The sequence below is a fragment of the Lampris incognitus genome, chromosome 3 (genome assembly GCF_029633865.1).
Source record: "Lampris incognitus isolate fLamInc1 chromosome 3, fLamInc1.hap2, whole genome shotgun sequence".
NCBI classification, from domain to species: Eukaryota; Metazoa; Chordata; class Actinopteri; order Lampriformes; family Lampridae; genus Lampris; species Lampris incognitus.
Window position 1 is genome coordinate 20,211,144 of NC_079213.1, and position 11,739 is coordinate 20,222,882.

General features: G+C 47.5%; 1 long non-coding RNA gene across 1 annotated transcript; it reads right to left on the minus strand.

Annotated features, from left to right (window-relative positions):
* Positions 1-460: 460 nt before the first annotated feature.
* On the minus strand, positions 461-11,269 carry LOC130110738 (uncharacterized). Its single transcript, XR_008810057.1, has 3 exons — positions 10,905-11,269; positions 1,669-1,828; positions 461-1,420 (listed from the first exon to the last, which is right to left on the minus strand). It is a non-coding gene; the product is annotated as an uncharacterized LOC130110738 (long non-coding RNA).
* Positions 11,270-11,739: the final 470 nt, after the last annotated feature.

Below are 11,739 nucleotides of genomic sequence, written 5' to 3' on the forward strand. Positions count from 1 at the left end.
TCTTTAAAAGGTAGGGGGACATTTAAATAGGGGACTTTCAAGGAACATTCGGGATGTTCTGGGAATGTTTAGGGGATCATTATTATAGGACGCTCCCTCTAGGTCTCTACACTATGTTCCCCTAAAGTTTGCATAACCTTTAGTGACATTACAGGAACCTTTAGGGGACCAACCAATAATGTTTTTTTTTTTTGGTCCTATTTAAGTCCTTCCATCACATTCCCAGAATGTTTGCAGAACTAGTAGCAACATTGTAGGAATGTTTGTAGGAATGTTTGCAGAACCTTTCGGGGACCTAAAAATTGGTTTCTTGAAATACCATCAAAACATGTTTACACCATAAAATATTCATGTCTAAAGCAAGACATTGTCAGCATTTCAGTTCTCATAAATTCTTTTATTGAGCATAGGAATGGGTGGGGGAGTGAGAGAGAGAGAGAGAGAGAGAGAGAGAGAGAGAGAGAGAGAGAGAGAGAGAGCTCAGTCAGTCTTCAGCTTCACGAGGTACCCCAGGTTTTTCTTCCGCTGCCTACAACATCCATTATCCATCCATTATCCAAGCCGCTTATCCTGCTCTCGGGGTCATGGGGACGCTGGAGCTTATCCCAGTAGTCATTGGGCGGCAGGCAGGGAGACACCCTGGACAGGCCGCCAGTCCATCATAGGGTCCACACACACACACACACACACACACACACACACATTCAACATTCACACCTAGGGACAATTTAGTATGGCCGATTCACCTTACCTTCATGTCTTTGGACTGTGGGAGGAAACCGGAGCATCCAGGGGAAACCCACGCAGACATGGGGAGAACATGCAAACTTCACACAGAGGACGACCCGGCATGACTCCCAAGGTTGGACAACCCAGGGCTCGAACCCAGGACCTTCTTGCTGTAACGCGATCGTGCTAACCACTGTGCCACTGTGCCGCCCTGCCTACAACAATATAACGATATTTGCCAATCACTTCAGTTAATTTTTAATTGCTTTGAATTACTGTGTAAGTACTCACTATGAGGGAACTTAGCATATTAACCAAATGTGTTGCCATGTCAAGTGTGGATATTGATATGACAAAAAGAGATTTTCCCTGGTTAAACTATGAATAAGTGTCCATAAATCATAAGTGACAGAAGCAAAGGTTCATTCAAGGGAAAAAGTGAAAGGTAAAAAAAAAGTAATTGGTTACACTAATGTTTTGCATGTCCTCCTTTGGTGCCATAAAGTGCTACGCTACCTTGGCTTGTTTGATATAAGTGAGCAGGTACTATGAATTTAAGAATGGCATCAAAGTGCAAAACATACAGGTATCGGGACCACCTTGGCACGGTGAAGGGCATGCGTAAGGGTATCCCTTATACATGCCTCCATTTCCTTCTCACTGACTCTTGGAAACTATGCAGCACAAGCTCCTAGAAAGAAAAAAGCAAGTATTTAATAAATGCTAAATTCTCTAATAAGTCTATACAATGTAAAGGACAACACTTTATGAAATCTAATTGATTAAAATGCTAGGTAATTCATGCATGTGAAATAATGATTAAATTACATGTTTAAAAAAAGGAAAAATTGCAGCAGTGTATGTGCACAGACATGGTATTATTTGCTTTATAAAACCGTAGCATGAATAAGTAAGAGGAAGGGGATTTGAAAAGTTTACTTAAAGCAGTATGGTGGAGTGCTGTCCCCATGAAGGGCCGCTGTCCTTTTAGGCCTTTCAGGCTGTAATTTGACCAGGCGTCATTGGTCGCAAGTTTCCAGAGGATTCTCCTCACAGTGTCCCCAATGCTGCTGCCTCCCATCAAGCTCAAAAACTGGGTCTATGCAAGATATGAAGATAAATATTAAAAAGCAAGTGTCATCTTAAACAGCACAGTGGGTCTTTAAAGTAAATGGCATATAAACATACCATCCTTTTTTTTTCTGGGCCCTTAAATTGAAATTTTAACTCTTCCAGCTCCTGCACTGTTTTGCAGGGCCTCTCAATGGCCTCTGTGGCTGTGTTGTCATGGATGCTGGACCAGGATGATTCTGTTGAATAGCCTGGACCAGGCGTTCAATAGAATTGGCTACGTCTGCCTGCATTCTTTCTATTGCCAGCAGCATCGGCTTTTCCGATTGAATTATGGAATTAATGGAGGTCTAACAAATTGGGATAAGGAAAAAAAATGCTGGACATTAAATTATTTGCTCGGTGGTATTCAAGCATAGGTGTGGTATTCAAGAAGAAAATGTAAACATTAGCATATGACTCTTTGTTGCAAGATGCATTGCTATGGTGAATGAGGTTATCCTTCTGTCTAAAAGAGATCAAAATGGACAATAGATATGACATCTTTCAGGTTTTATTTTTTGTGAAGCACTTTGTGGCATTGTTTTAGAAAAGTGCTATATGAATAAAATTATTATTATTATTATTGTTGTTGTCTAATGCTGTTGTGTCTTCTAATGCTTGTATTATTATTTGGTTGTATTTTCATTTAAACCACTAGATGTCACTGCTAACTTTTGAGTATTGTTTTTACCAGAAGCGTTGTTGTGTGGTACAAAGGAAGTGACATTCAGGGAAACAGGAAGTAGAGACTGGAAGCCGTCCATGCTGCAAGATGCTCATTAAATCTTAAGCTAAAAGTCATCCATGTTCTCCTGCGTGCTTTATATGTCATCCACCTCTACAAATTGGCGACGAGGTAACCCACTTGCTATACTACGGGTATAACTGACTGTTTTTTTTTTTGCAAAGATGGCTGTAAATGTACCCAGTCCTGCCCCATTTCTGCCTTGTCCTGGGAAACCTGTTATCCAGTTCAAGACCTGGATGCGAATGTTTGATACCTATCTCCTGGTCATAAATGCAACAGGGAATGTGTGGCCCGCTGCAAGAAAAAGAGCTGTCCTGCTTCATTGCCTTGGAACCGAAGGTCAGAGGATCTTTTACTCGCTGCCGAATACAGATTATGATTCTGCTGTTGCTGCGCTACAAGCACATTTCATTCCTATGGCTAATGTGGTAGTGGAACGCCACACATTCAGAAAACGAGTTCAAGGCCCACGTGAGACTGTTATTCAGTATGTGGCTGTTTTACGAGAGCTTGCTTCATCGTGTGACTTCGGAGACAAAAGTGATGAGATTGTCACAGCCTCTCTCCCTTGACATCAAAGCAATCGCCCCCTCTCCCTTGACATCAAAGCAATAGCCCTTGACACCTGCTGACCCCCCCCCTTCACCCCGGTACACCAGCTGGTCACAGCCTCTCTCCCTTGACATCAAAGCAATCACCCTCTCTCCCTTGACATGAAAGCAATCGCCCTTGACACCTGCTGACCCCCCCCCCTTCACCCCGGTACACCAGCTGGCCATCAAAGCAATCACCTCTCTCCCTTGACATCAAAGCAATCGCCATTACCCTTAAAAAGCCTCCACTGTGGACCAGTCTTCGCTGGAACGTCGCCATTCATGGACTTCTGCCTGCCAGTCTACCTGCCACTGAGCCAACTCCTGCTCTACCCCTGAGATCGGTCACTTCAATAAAGACTTGATTTCTTCCCTTACCTGGTTGTCCCGTCTGCTTTTGGGTTCTTTCCAGATACGTGACAGTACGTTCCAGCCACTATGGACCCAGCAGACCATTCCACCACAGACCTGGCCACGGTCTGCAAGGCTGTAGCCAACCAGGAATCGGTCCTCGGCCAGCACAGCCAGGTGCTACAGGGGATGGCTGACGCCCTCCGTGAAGTCAGCTCAAAGATCTCCGGAATCCAGACCCAACTTAGTGCCTCCGCTAGCCCGGGACCCGCCCCTCCAGCTCCGCCACCCTCAGCGCCATCAACTTCGGCTAAGGAACCATGGGTTGCCCCGCCCAATAAGTATGATGGAGATTTTGGACTTTGTCGCCCTTTTTTGATGCAGTGTGAGATTGTGTTTAACCAGCAGCCCCAGTCATATTCCACGGATGGAGCCAAAGTCGCTTACATCATGGGTCTTCTCCGGGGAAGCGCTCTGGATTGGGCTACAGCGGTGTGGGAGATGCGGGCCTCCACTTCCTCATCCTACGCTGAGTTCACCACTGCTTTTCGCCAGGTTTTTAATCGTCCCGTGCGGGGAAAGGGTGCTTCGAAAAGACTGTTCTCTCTCCGTCAGGGTTCCCGCAGCGTTGCTGACTACTCAGTTGAGTTCCGTACGCTATCAGCGGAGAGCGGATGGAACAACGAGTCCCTCCAGGCCGGGTTTTCCAATGGTCTAAGCGAATCCATAAAGGACGAATTGGTTTCCTATCCCGAGCCTGGAGGGTTGGAGGAATTGGTTACCCTGGCCATTCGTGTGGACAACCGTCTCCGGGAGCGGAGGAGAGAGAGGACGCGCCGCTTTCCGGGTCACAATTTTCCACGGGCCACACCTCCAAACTCTGGGGGCTGAGCTCGCTCGACTGAGGCTGACGTCCTCCGAGAAAGCCCGAGGCGTGACTCTTCCCCAGCTTCGGAGCCAATGCAACTCGGCCGCTTCCGGCTCAACCCGGAGGAGCGTCAACGCCGCATCACTTAGAACAGCTGCTTGTATTGTGGTCAGTGTAACGGGGGCAGTCCACGGCACCAATGTAACGGGGGCAGTCCTATGCTGTTCTATGCTGGTCAGCCTGCTGCATGCCCGTCACTCTCATCATTAGCTCTGCGTTGTGTTCTAGTTGGGTGGGGCCCCAGGTGTTGTGGGGGCCCTCAGTCTCTCATCATCATCATCATGATCAAGGAAGGAGGGGGGACACACAGGACTCTATTTGGCCCACCTTGCCATTTATTTTGGTTTCAAACCCTTCGACAAACGTCCAGTCCTCCAGCGGGAGCGGTGTTTCTTACGGACGTGGGGGTCGAAGTTCAACCACTGCCCGGACTTCACTCGTGTGCGTTAGAAGTAGAAACCGTCCACGGGACTCCGATGTAAGAAAGGATAAACAAGTATTTTATCCCACAGCTTGCAGTATCTTCTTACAGGGATACTCAAGGTTACGTTCTCCTCAACCAGCAAAACTGTCCTACGGTAAGAAATACGTGTGGCTCGGCTCGATTGCTGCTTGAGACTCCTCCCACAAAACAAAAATGGCCTCTCCCGCGTTCCCTCTTCCGTGTACCCACAAAACCTCTCTCTTAAAGCGACAGTACATGTATATGACGGTCGTTGGAAAACATACATAAAAGTAAATAATGACATAAAATAAAATGTAGTAAACACAAATAACAGCACACAGACAGGATTTGGTGATATTTCATACTCAAACAAAATAAAATAAAAACATTAATTTTAACCTGGTTACATCAGCCTGGTCACTTTCTCGCCTCCTGCCCTCACCGTCCGTCAAAACTAGCAGGCTCACGAGGGAGGGGGAGGATCCTCGTGAGCCCAACTGTCTGCCCTCTGTCTCCTTGTCCACGTACCCAGTTGCAAGCTACCATCAGTTTTAAAGGTCAGTCCACTAAACTTTTGGCTTTAATTGACTCTGGAGCTGATGAAAGCTTTTTGGATGCAAGTGTTGTGAAGCAGTTAGGTCTTGCCGCTGTGAGTCTGGACCAGCCTCTTGAAGCTAATGCCATGCATGGACGTCTCCTGGCCCGGATAACCTCTAAGATCGAGCCTGTGCGCCTCCTGTTGTCGGGAAACCATCAAGAGGAGTTAAGTTTTTTGTTATCAATTCTCCATTTGTCCGGGTTCACCCTTCCTTCCATGTGTCCTGCCTCAAACCTGTCTCTACCAGCCCTCTAGTTCCCCCGGCCCCCCCGCCCCCACCTCATCGTATGATCAATGATCATCTTGCTTACACTGTTCGTTGTCTCCTGGACTCTTGTCGCCGCGGTTGCGGCCTGCAGTATCTCGTTGACTGGGAGGGATATGGCCCGGAGGAAAGGTGTTGGGTCCCTCGTCGCCTTGTCCTGGACGCGAACCTCATCCGGAACTTCCACAGGACGCACCCTGATGGGCCTGGTAGGTTGCCCGGTGGCGCCCCTCGGAGGGGGAGTACTGTCACAGCCTCTCTCCCTTGACATCAAAGCAATCACCCCCTCTCCCTTGACATCAAAGCAATCGCCCTCTCTCCCTTGACATCAAAGCAATCGCCCTTGACACCTGCTGACCCCCCCTTCACCCCGGTACACCAGCTGGTCACAGCCTCTCTCCCTTGACATCAAAGCAATTGTCCCCTCTCCCTTGACATCAAAGCAATCGCCCTCTCTCCCTTGACATCAAAGCAATCGCCCTTGACACCTGCTGACCCCCCCCTTCGCCCCGGTACACCAGCTGACCATCAAAGCAATCGCCTCTCTCCCTTGACATCAAAGCAATCGCCATCACCCTTAAAAAGCCTCCACTGTGGACCAGTCTTCGCTGGAACGTCGCCATTCATGGACTTCTGCCTGCCAGTCTACCTGCCACTGAGCCAACTCCTGCTCTACCCCTGAGATCGGTCACTTCAATAAAGACTTGATTTCTTCCCTTACCTGGTTGTCCCGTCTGCTTTTGGGTTCTTTCCAGATACGTGACAGAGATATTGTGTGAGCAGCTTATTGAGAACGTCTCAAATGCGTGCATTAGAGAAAGGCTGCCGCTAGAGCCTAACCTCACTCTAGAAAAGGCTATCACAACTGCCACACAGATGGAGTCTGCAGCTGAACAGGCTAAATGCATGGCTGGAGAAAAGCCCAACTTACAAGTACAAGCTGTGCAAAAGAAATCACGTCGGCCACGGTACCAGAATAAGCCGTCTACACATGTACCTACCGCTACGACCGCAGTCCTCTCATACATGTTTCAGATGTGGATCTGACAGCCATCTAGCGAATGCACCCTCATGCCCTGCTGCTAAAGCAACCTGCAAAACCTGCCACAAGAAGGGACATTTTGCCAGAGTGTGTCGCTCTGCTCCCACCCATCCAGTGCGAGAAGTGGAGGTTCCGGAACTGACTTTTCTATGCATTCAAGGGTCTGTTCGCACAGCTGATAAAATAGCATGTAATGTCAAAATCCAGCCATCAGACTCACCAGCCCATGTCATGGACCTAGTTGTTGACACAGGGTCCTCAGTGTCAACACTGCCCAGCTCTGTGCTTAAAGAGTATTCCAGTGAATCATAGTTAGCGCCACCTACTGTTCGGTTGGTCACATACTCCAAGACACACATACCTGTGTTGGGATGCCTTTCAGCTACGGTGTCCAGACATGACATCACCGTGTCAGCAGTCTTCTTCATCGTGGAGAATGGAACGCTGTTGCTGGGTATGGATCTGATGAAAGCACTGAACATCCACATAGTAGGCACTGCTGTAATGTCTCCTTCTCCTCTTGCTACTGCTCCAGATGCCCCTGTCATGCACCCGCCCGCCTCTCCACTCATCGGCTGTGCTAAAAACTTTGTGCACCGGGTCAAGGTTTCTGCATCTGTAACTCCAGTCCGACAAAAACTGCACCGACTGCCCCTGTCTGTGAGAGGTGCTGTCACAGAAGAGACAAACAGGCTCCTTGCCACTGGTGTGATCGAGAAAATCGATGCTTCCGCCTGGGTGTCTCCTATCGTAGTTCCGCAGAAGAAGAAAGGAAGCATTTGTGTGTGTGGCTCTCCGGGAGCCAAACAAGGCTGTCATCACAGACTGCTATCCACTCCCACACAAAGATGAGCTGCTGTCCACTCTGCGGGGAGCCGCAGTGTATTCAACGATCGATCTGGCAAGTGCCTAACATCAGGTGCCTCTATATGAGGAAAGTTGGGACCTCACTGCTTTCATTACCCATGATGGTCTCTTTCGCTACTGCCGTGTGCCGTATGGCCTCTCCTCTGTACCATCTGCATTCCAAAAGATGATGGCTACCATCCTGGAAGGTCTGCCAGGAGTGCAAAATTATCTCGACGATATCATCATCTACAGAGCCAACAGCAAAGAGCATGACGCTCGTCTGAAGAAAGTCCTCCACCGTCTGAAAGAGGCAGGTTTACTCCTGAATGAAGAAAAGTGCTGCTTTAATCAGTCGAGTCTATGCTTCCTGGGTCATGTGGTGTCTTCCGAAGGCATCATGCCTAACAAAGAACACACTGAAGCTGTTCTGAATGCCCCAGCTCCAACAGACGTTGCTGCACTGTGCTCTTTTTTGGGCTTGTTGTCATGGTACTCAAAGTTCATCCCGAACTATGCGACAGAATCAGAGCCGATGCACGCATGCATCAGAAAAGAGTCTGATTTTCACTGGACAGCTGAGGCACAGAAAAGCTTTGAGAAAGTGAAGTCACTCCTGGTGAACAGTGCCACCCTTGCCCTCTTCGACCCATCCCTGCCAGCAGTGGTGTCCACCGATGCCTCAGATTACAGTTTAGGAGCTGTGCTCACCTGGCTTCACCCTGATGGCACAGAACGCATGGTGGCTTTTGCCTCCCGGACCCTCACCGCAGTGGAACGCAAATACTCCACTGTAGAAAAAGAAGTGCTGGGATGTGTCTGGGCGGTTGAGAAGCGGCGCACATACTTGTGGGGTCGTAGATTTACCTTACGTACTGATCATCAGGCCCTCGCAACCCTGCTTACCACGAAAGGTGTAGGCCGTGCTGGAATGCGAATTGCACACTGGTCTGCCAGGCTCTTGACCTATGACTATGATGTGGTCTACTGTCCTCAGACTCACTGGTGCTTCGAGAGATGCGTCTGGTTGTGCCAGTCTCATAACACACTACTCTTTTAGCCCTTGCACATGAAACGCACCAAGGGGTGGTATGCACAGGGCAACGCCTGAGAGAGTACTACTGGTGGCCAAAGATGGATACCCTGGTCCACTCTAAAATCCAGTCATGTGAGCCCTGTCAGTCTAACGACAAGACTGCGATGCCTCGTCCTGCTCCACTTCAGCCAGCCTTTCCCAGATAGGCCATGGCAAAAGCTGGTTATTGATATCATCGGCCTTTTGAGACAGCTACGTGGGACTGTTGATATGCCATCACCCTGGTCGACTACCACAGCGTGTGGTCAGAGGTCGGTTTCTCTGCGAATGTCATAACAAAGGATGTTACGTCCTTCCTCTCCACTGTCTTCAGCAGACATGGCAACCCTGAAGCCATAGTAACAGATAATGGTCCTCAGTTTGTATCTGCTGACTTTGCTACTTTCTTGGCTGAACGGGACATTGCACACCACAGAGTCTCAGTGTACTACCCTGCTGCAAATGGCGCCATCGAGTGTTTCAACTGTGTCCTGAAACAGTGTGCAAATGGCAATCTCACAGTCTGAGCCATGGAAACCTGCCATTACTGCCTTCCCGATGACTTATCGTGCCACACCGCATGCAGCTACTGGTGTTTCTCCCTTTCAACTACTGCATGGCCGGAGGATGTGTACGAAATTGAGTGTTCTGCCGCCCTCACGTGCTGACCGTGTCTCAGATGAGCAAGTACGAAGGAAGGTCACGCACCATCAAAACAAGATGAAGTCATACGCTGTTCACAAGCGAGGTGCATGCACTCCATCTTTTCAAGAGGGGGATAGTATGCGAGTGAAAACACCTTTCCATGTGCCCAAGGCTCACCTGAAGTTTGGCAAACCTCAACAAATCAAGAAAAAGGTGGCCCAATGCACATACCTACTGGAGGATGGTCTAAGATGGAATGCCTGTCATCTAGCTCCTGATGTCTCTCGAGTTCCAAGTCCACAGAACACTCCTGCTGCACCCACTCTTCTATCCTCTCCAGACTGTCCACGAGTCAGATGGAAGCCTGCTTGGATGCAGGATTATGTGACTGCTTAACTATGGGTCTCAAGATAGACTGCATACAAATATCCTTTCAGTTTTCTAAATGTAGAAACACACCTAGGTTGTGTTGACGGTCTATTAAACAGAATAATATAAAAAATGTTGGCTAGAGTCTATGAGTAATAACACTCTTGGTTATGTACACACAATGCTATTTTCTTGGTTGTGTTTGTTATTTCTTACACAGAACTGCATAGAGACAAGGAACAATTTATATGTGCTACCTGTGTTGCAGGTTTACTAAATTAATTTTTTTACCCCAAAGGGAAATTCATTTTTTTAACAAAGTGGGGAAATGTGTTTTCTGACGTTTGTATTATTTTTTGGTTGTATTTTCATTTAAACCACTAGATGTCACTGCTAACTTTTGAGTATTTTTTTTCACCAGAAGTGTTGCGTCGTCCAAAGGAAGTGACATACAGGGAAACAGGAAGTAGAGACTGGAAGCCATCCACGCTGCAAGATGTTCAGTAAACCTAAAGCTAAGTCATCCATGTTCTCCTGCGTGCTTTATCTGCCATCCACCTCTACAAATGCAACCATTCAATTGTCAATAGTAATGAAAAAAGTGCAACCATATGTTTACCTGCATTTACTGCACCCTCTGCATGGCTAGTTTCATTTATATTATAGCTATTGTCTGTTATTGACACAAATTGTAGTGATGATTATTGTGTTTCACACATTTTAGTGACATTTCACCACATTTTTGCATAAATTTATGCATAGGCCATATTCTGGTCTTAAATTGCACAACACTGAACAAACAAGATTTCATAGGCATATTTAAAAAGAACACAACATAAGTTGGGGTGCACAGTTTTCTCTTAGCTAAGGTGCTCACCTCACAAAATCATTGAAAAATATTTAATGTCAATAGATGGATAGATGCCCAACGTTAAATGCACATACCATTTGAGGGATTATCATCTAAAAGTTTAGGCAGGGATGGCTCGTATTCAGGTGCGTGGACAGTGACTGTTGTGAGTACGCGGTTTGTCTGAGAACAGTCAATGAAAGCATGGAATAAACTTCAATTACAGTTCGGGGGCGGGGGGTTGAATACTTTTACAAGGCACTCTAACTTATGCGATATCACACCAAAAGTGAAATCCGTTACTTACAACTCCGAGGCTCATGGCGGCTTGGTGGGTTTTGAGGGGATGTAGATTATTTTTTTCCCCTCTCCGTTTTGGTGGCATCTCATCTTCACCTGTCAATTCAGGGACATGCTCCTTCGCGTCGAACGGAGCCAGTTGAGGTGGTTCGGGCATCTGATTAGGATGCCTCCTGGCCGCCTTCCTTTGGTGGTTTTCCGGGCACGTCCAACTGGGAGGAGACCCCGGGGTAAACCCAGAACTCGCTGGATGGACTACATGTCCAATCTGGCCCGAGAACGCCTTTGGGCCCCCCAGGAGGAGCTGGAGGGCGTTGCTGGGAAGAGGGACGTCTGGAGTGCCCTACTTACCTTGCTGCCACCGCGACTCAACCCCGGAGAAGCGGCTAATGATGACGACGATGATGTGAGAGAGAGAGAGAGAGAGAGAGAGAGAGAGAGAGAGAGAGAGAGAGAGAGAGAGAGTTATCTCTGTAACCACGCATGGTCTTTGACATGATTTCTAAACATTAACAGTTGAGTAACCCATCCAATAGCAGTCACATTTGTTTACTTTCACTATCTGGCTGAGACAGTTTTCTTCCGCAGTTTCCCCCCCTCCTCCTCCTCACTGTCCACATTGGCTCGCTCTCTGTCAGTTATTCAGAACGTTGTCAGGAGTTAATGTTTTCCCAGAAACCCATTATCAAAGAATACAGTAAGTTCTCTCACATTTTAGTGTGATTTTAAAAAAAATGTAATTTACAAGGGACAAGGATAACATGCTTTATACTTCCAGGGAATGTAATCAAATTAATCTTATTTCCATATATACATTTTGTTTATGCTTCGTGTTACCACCT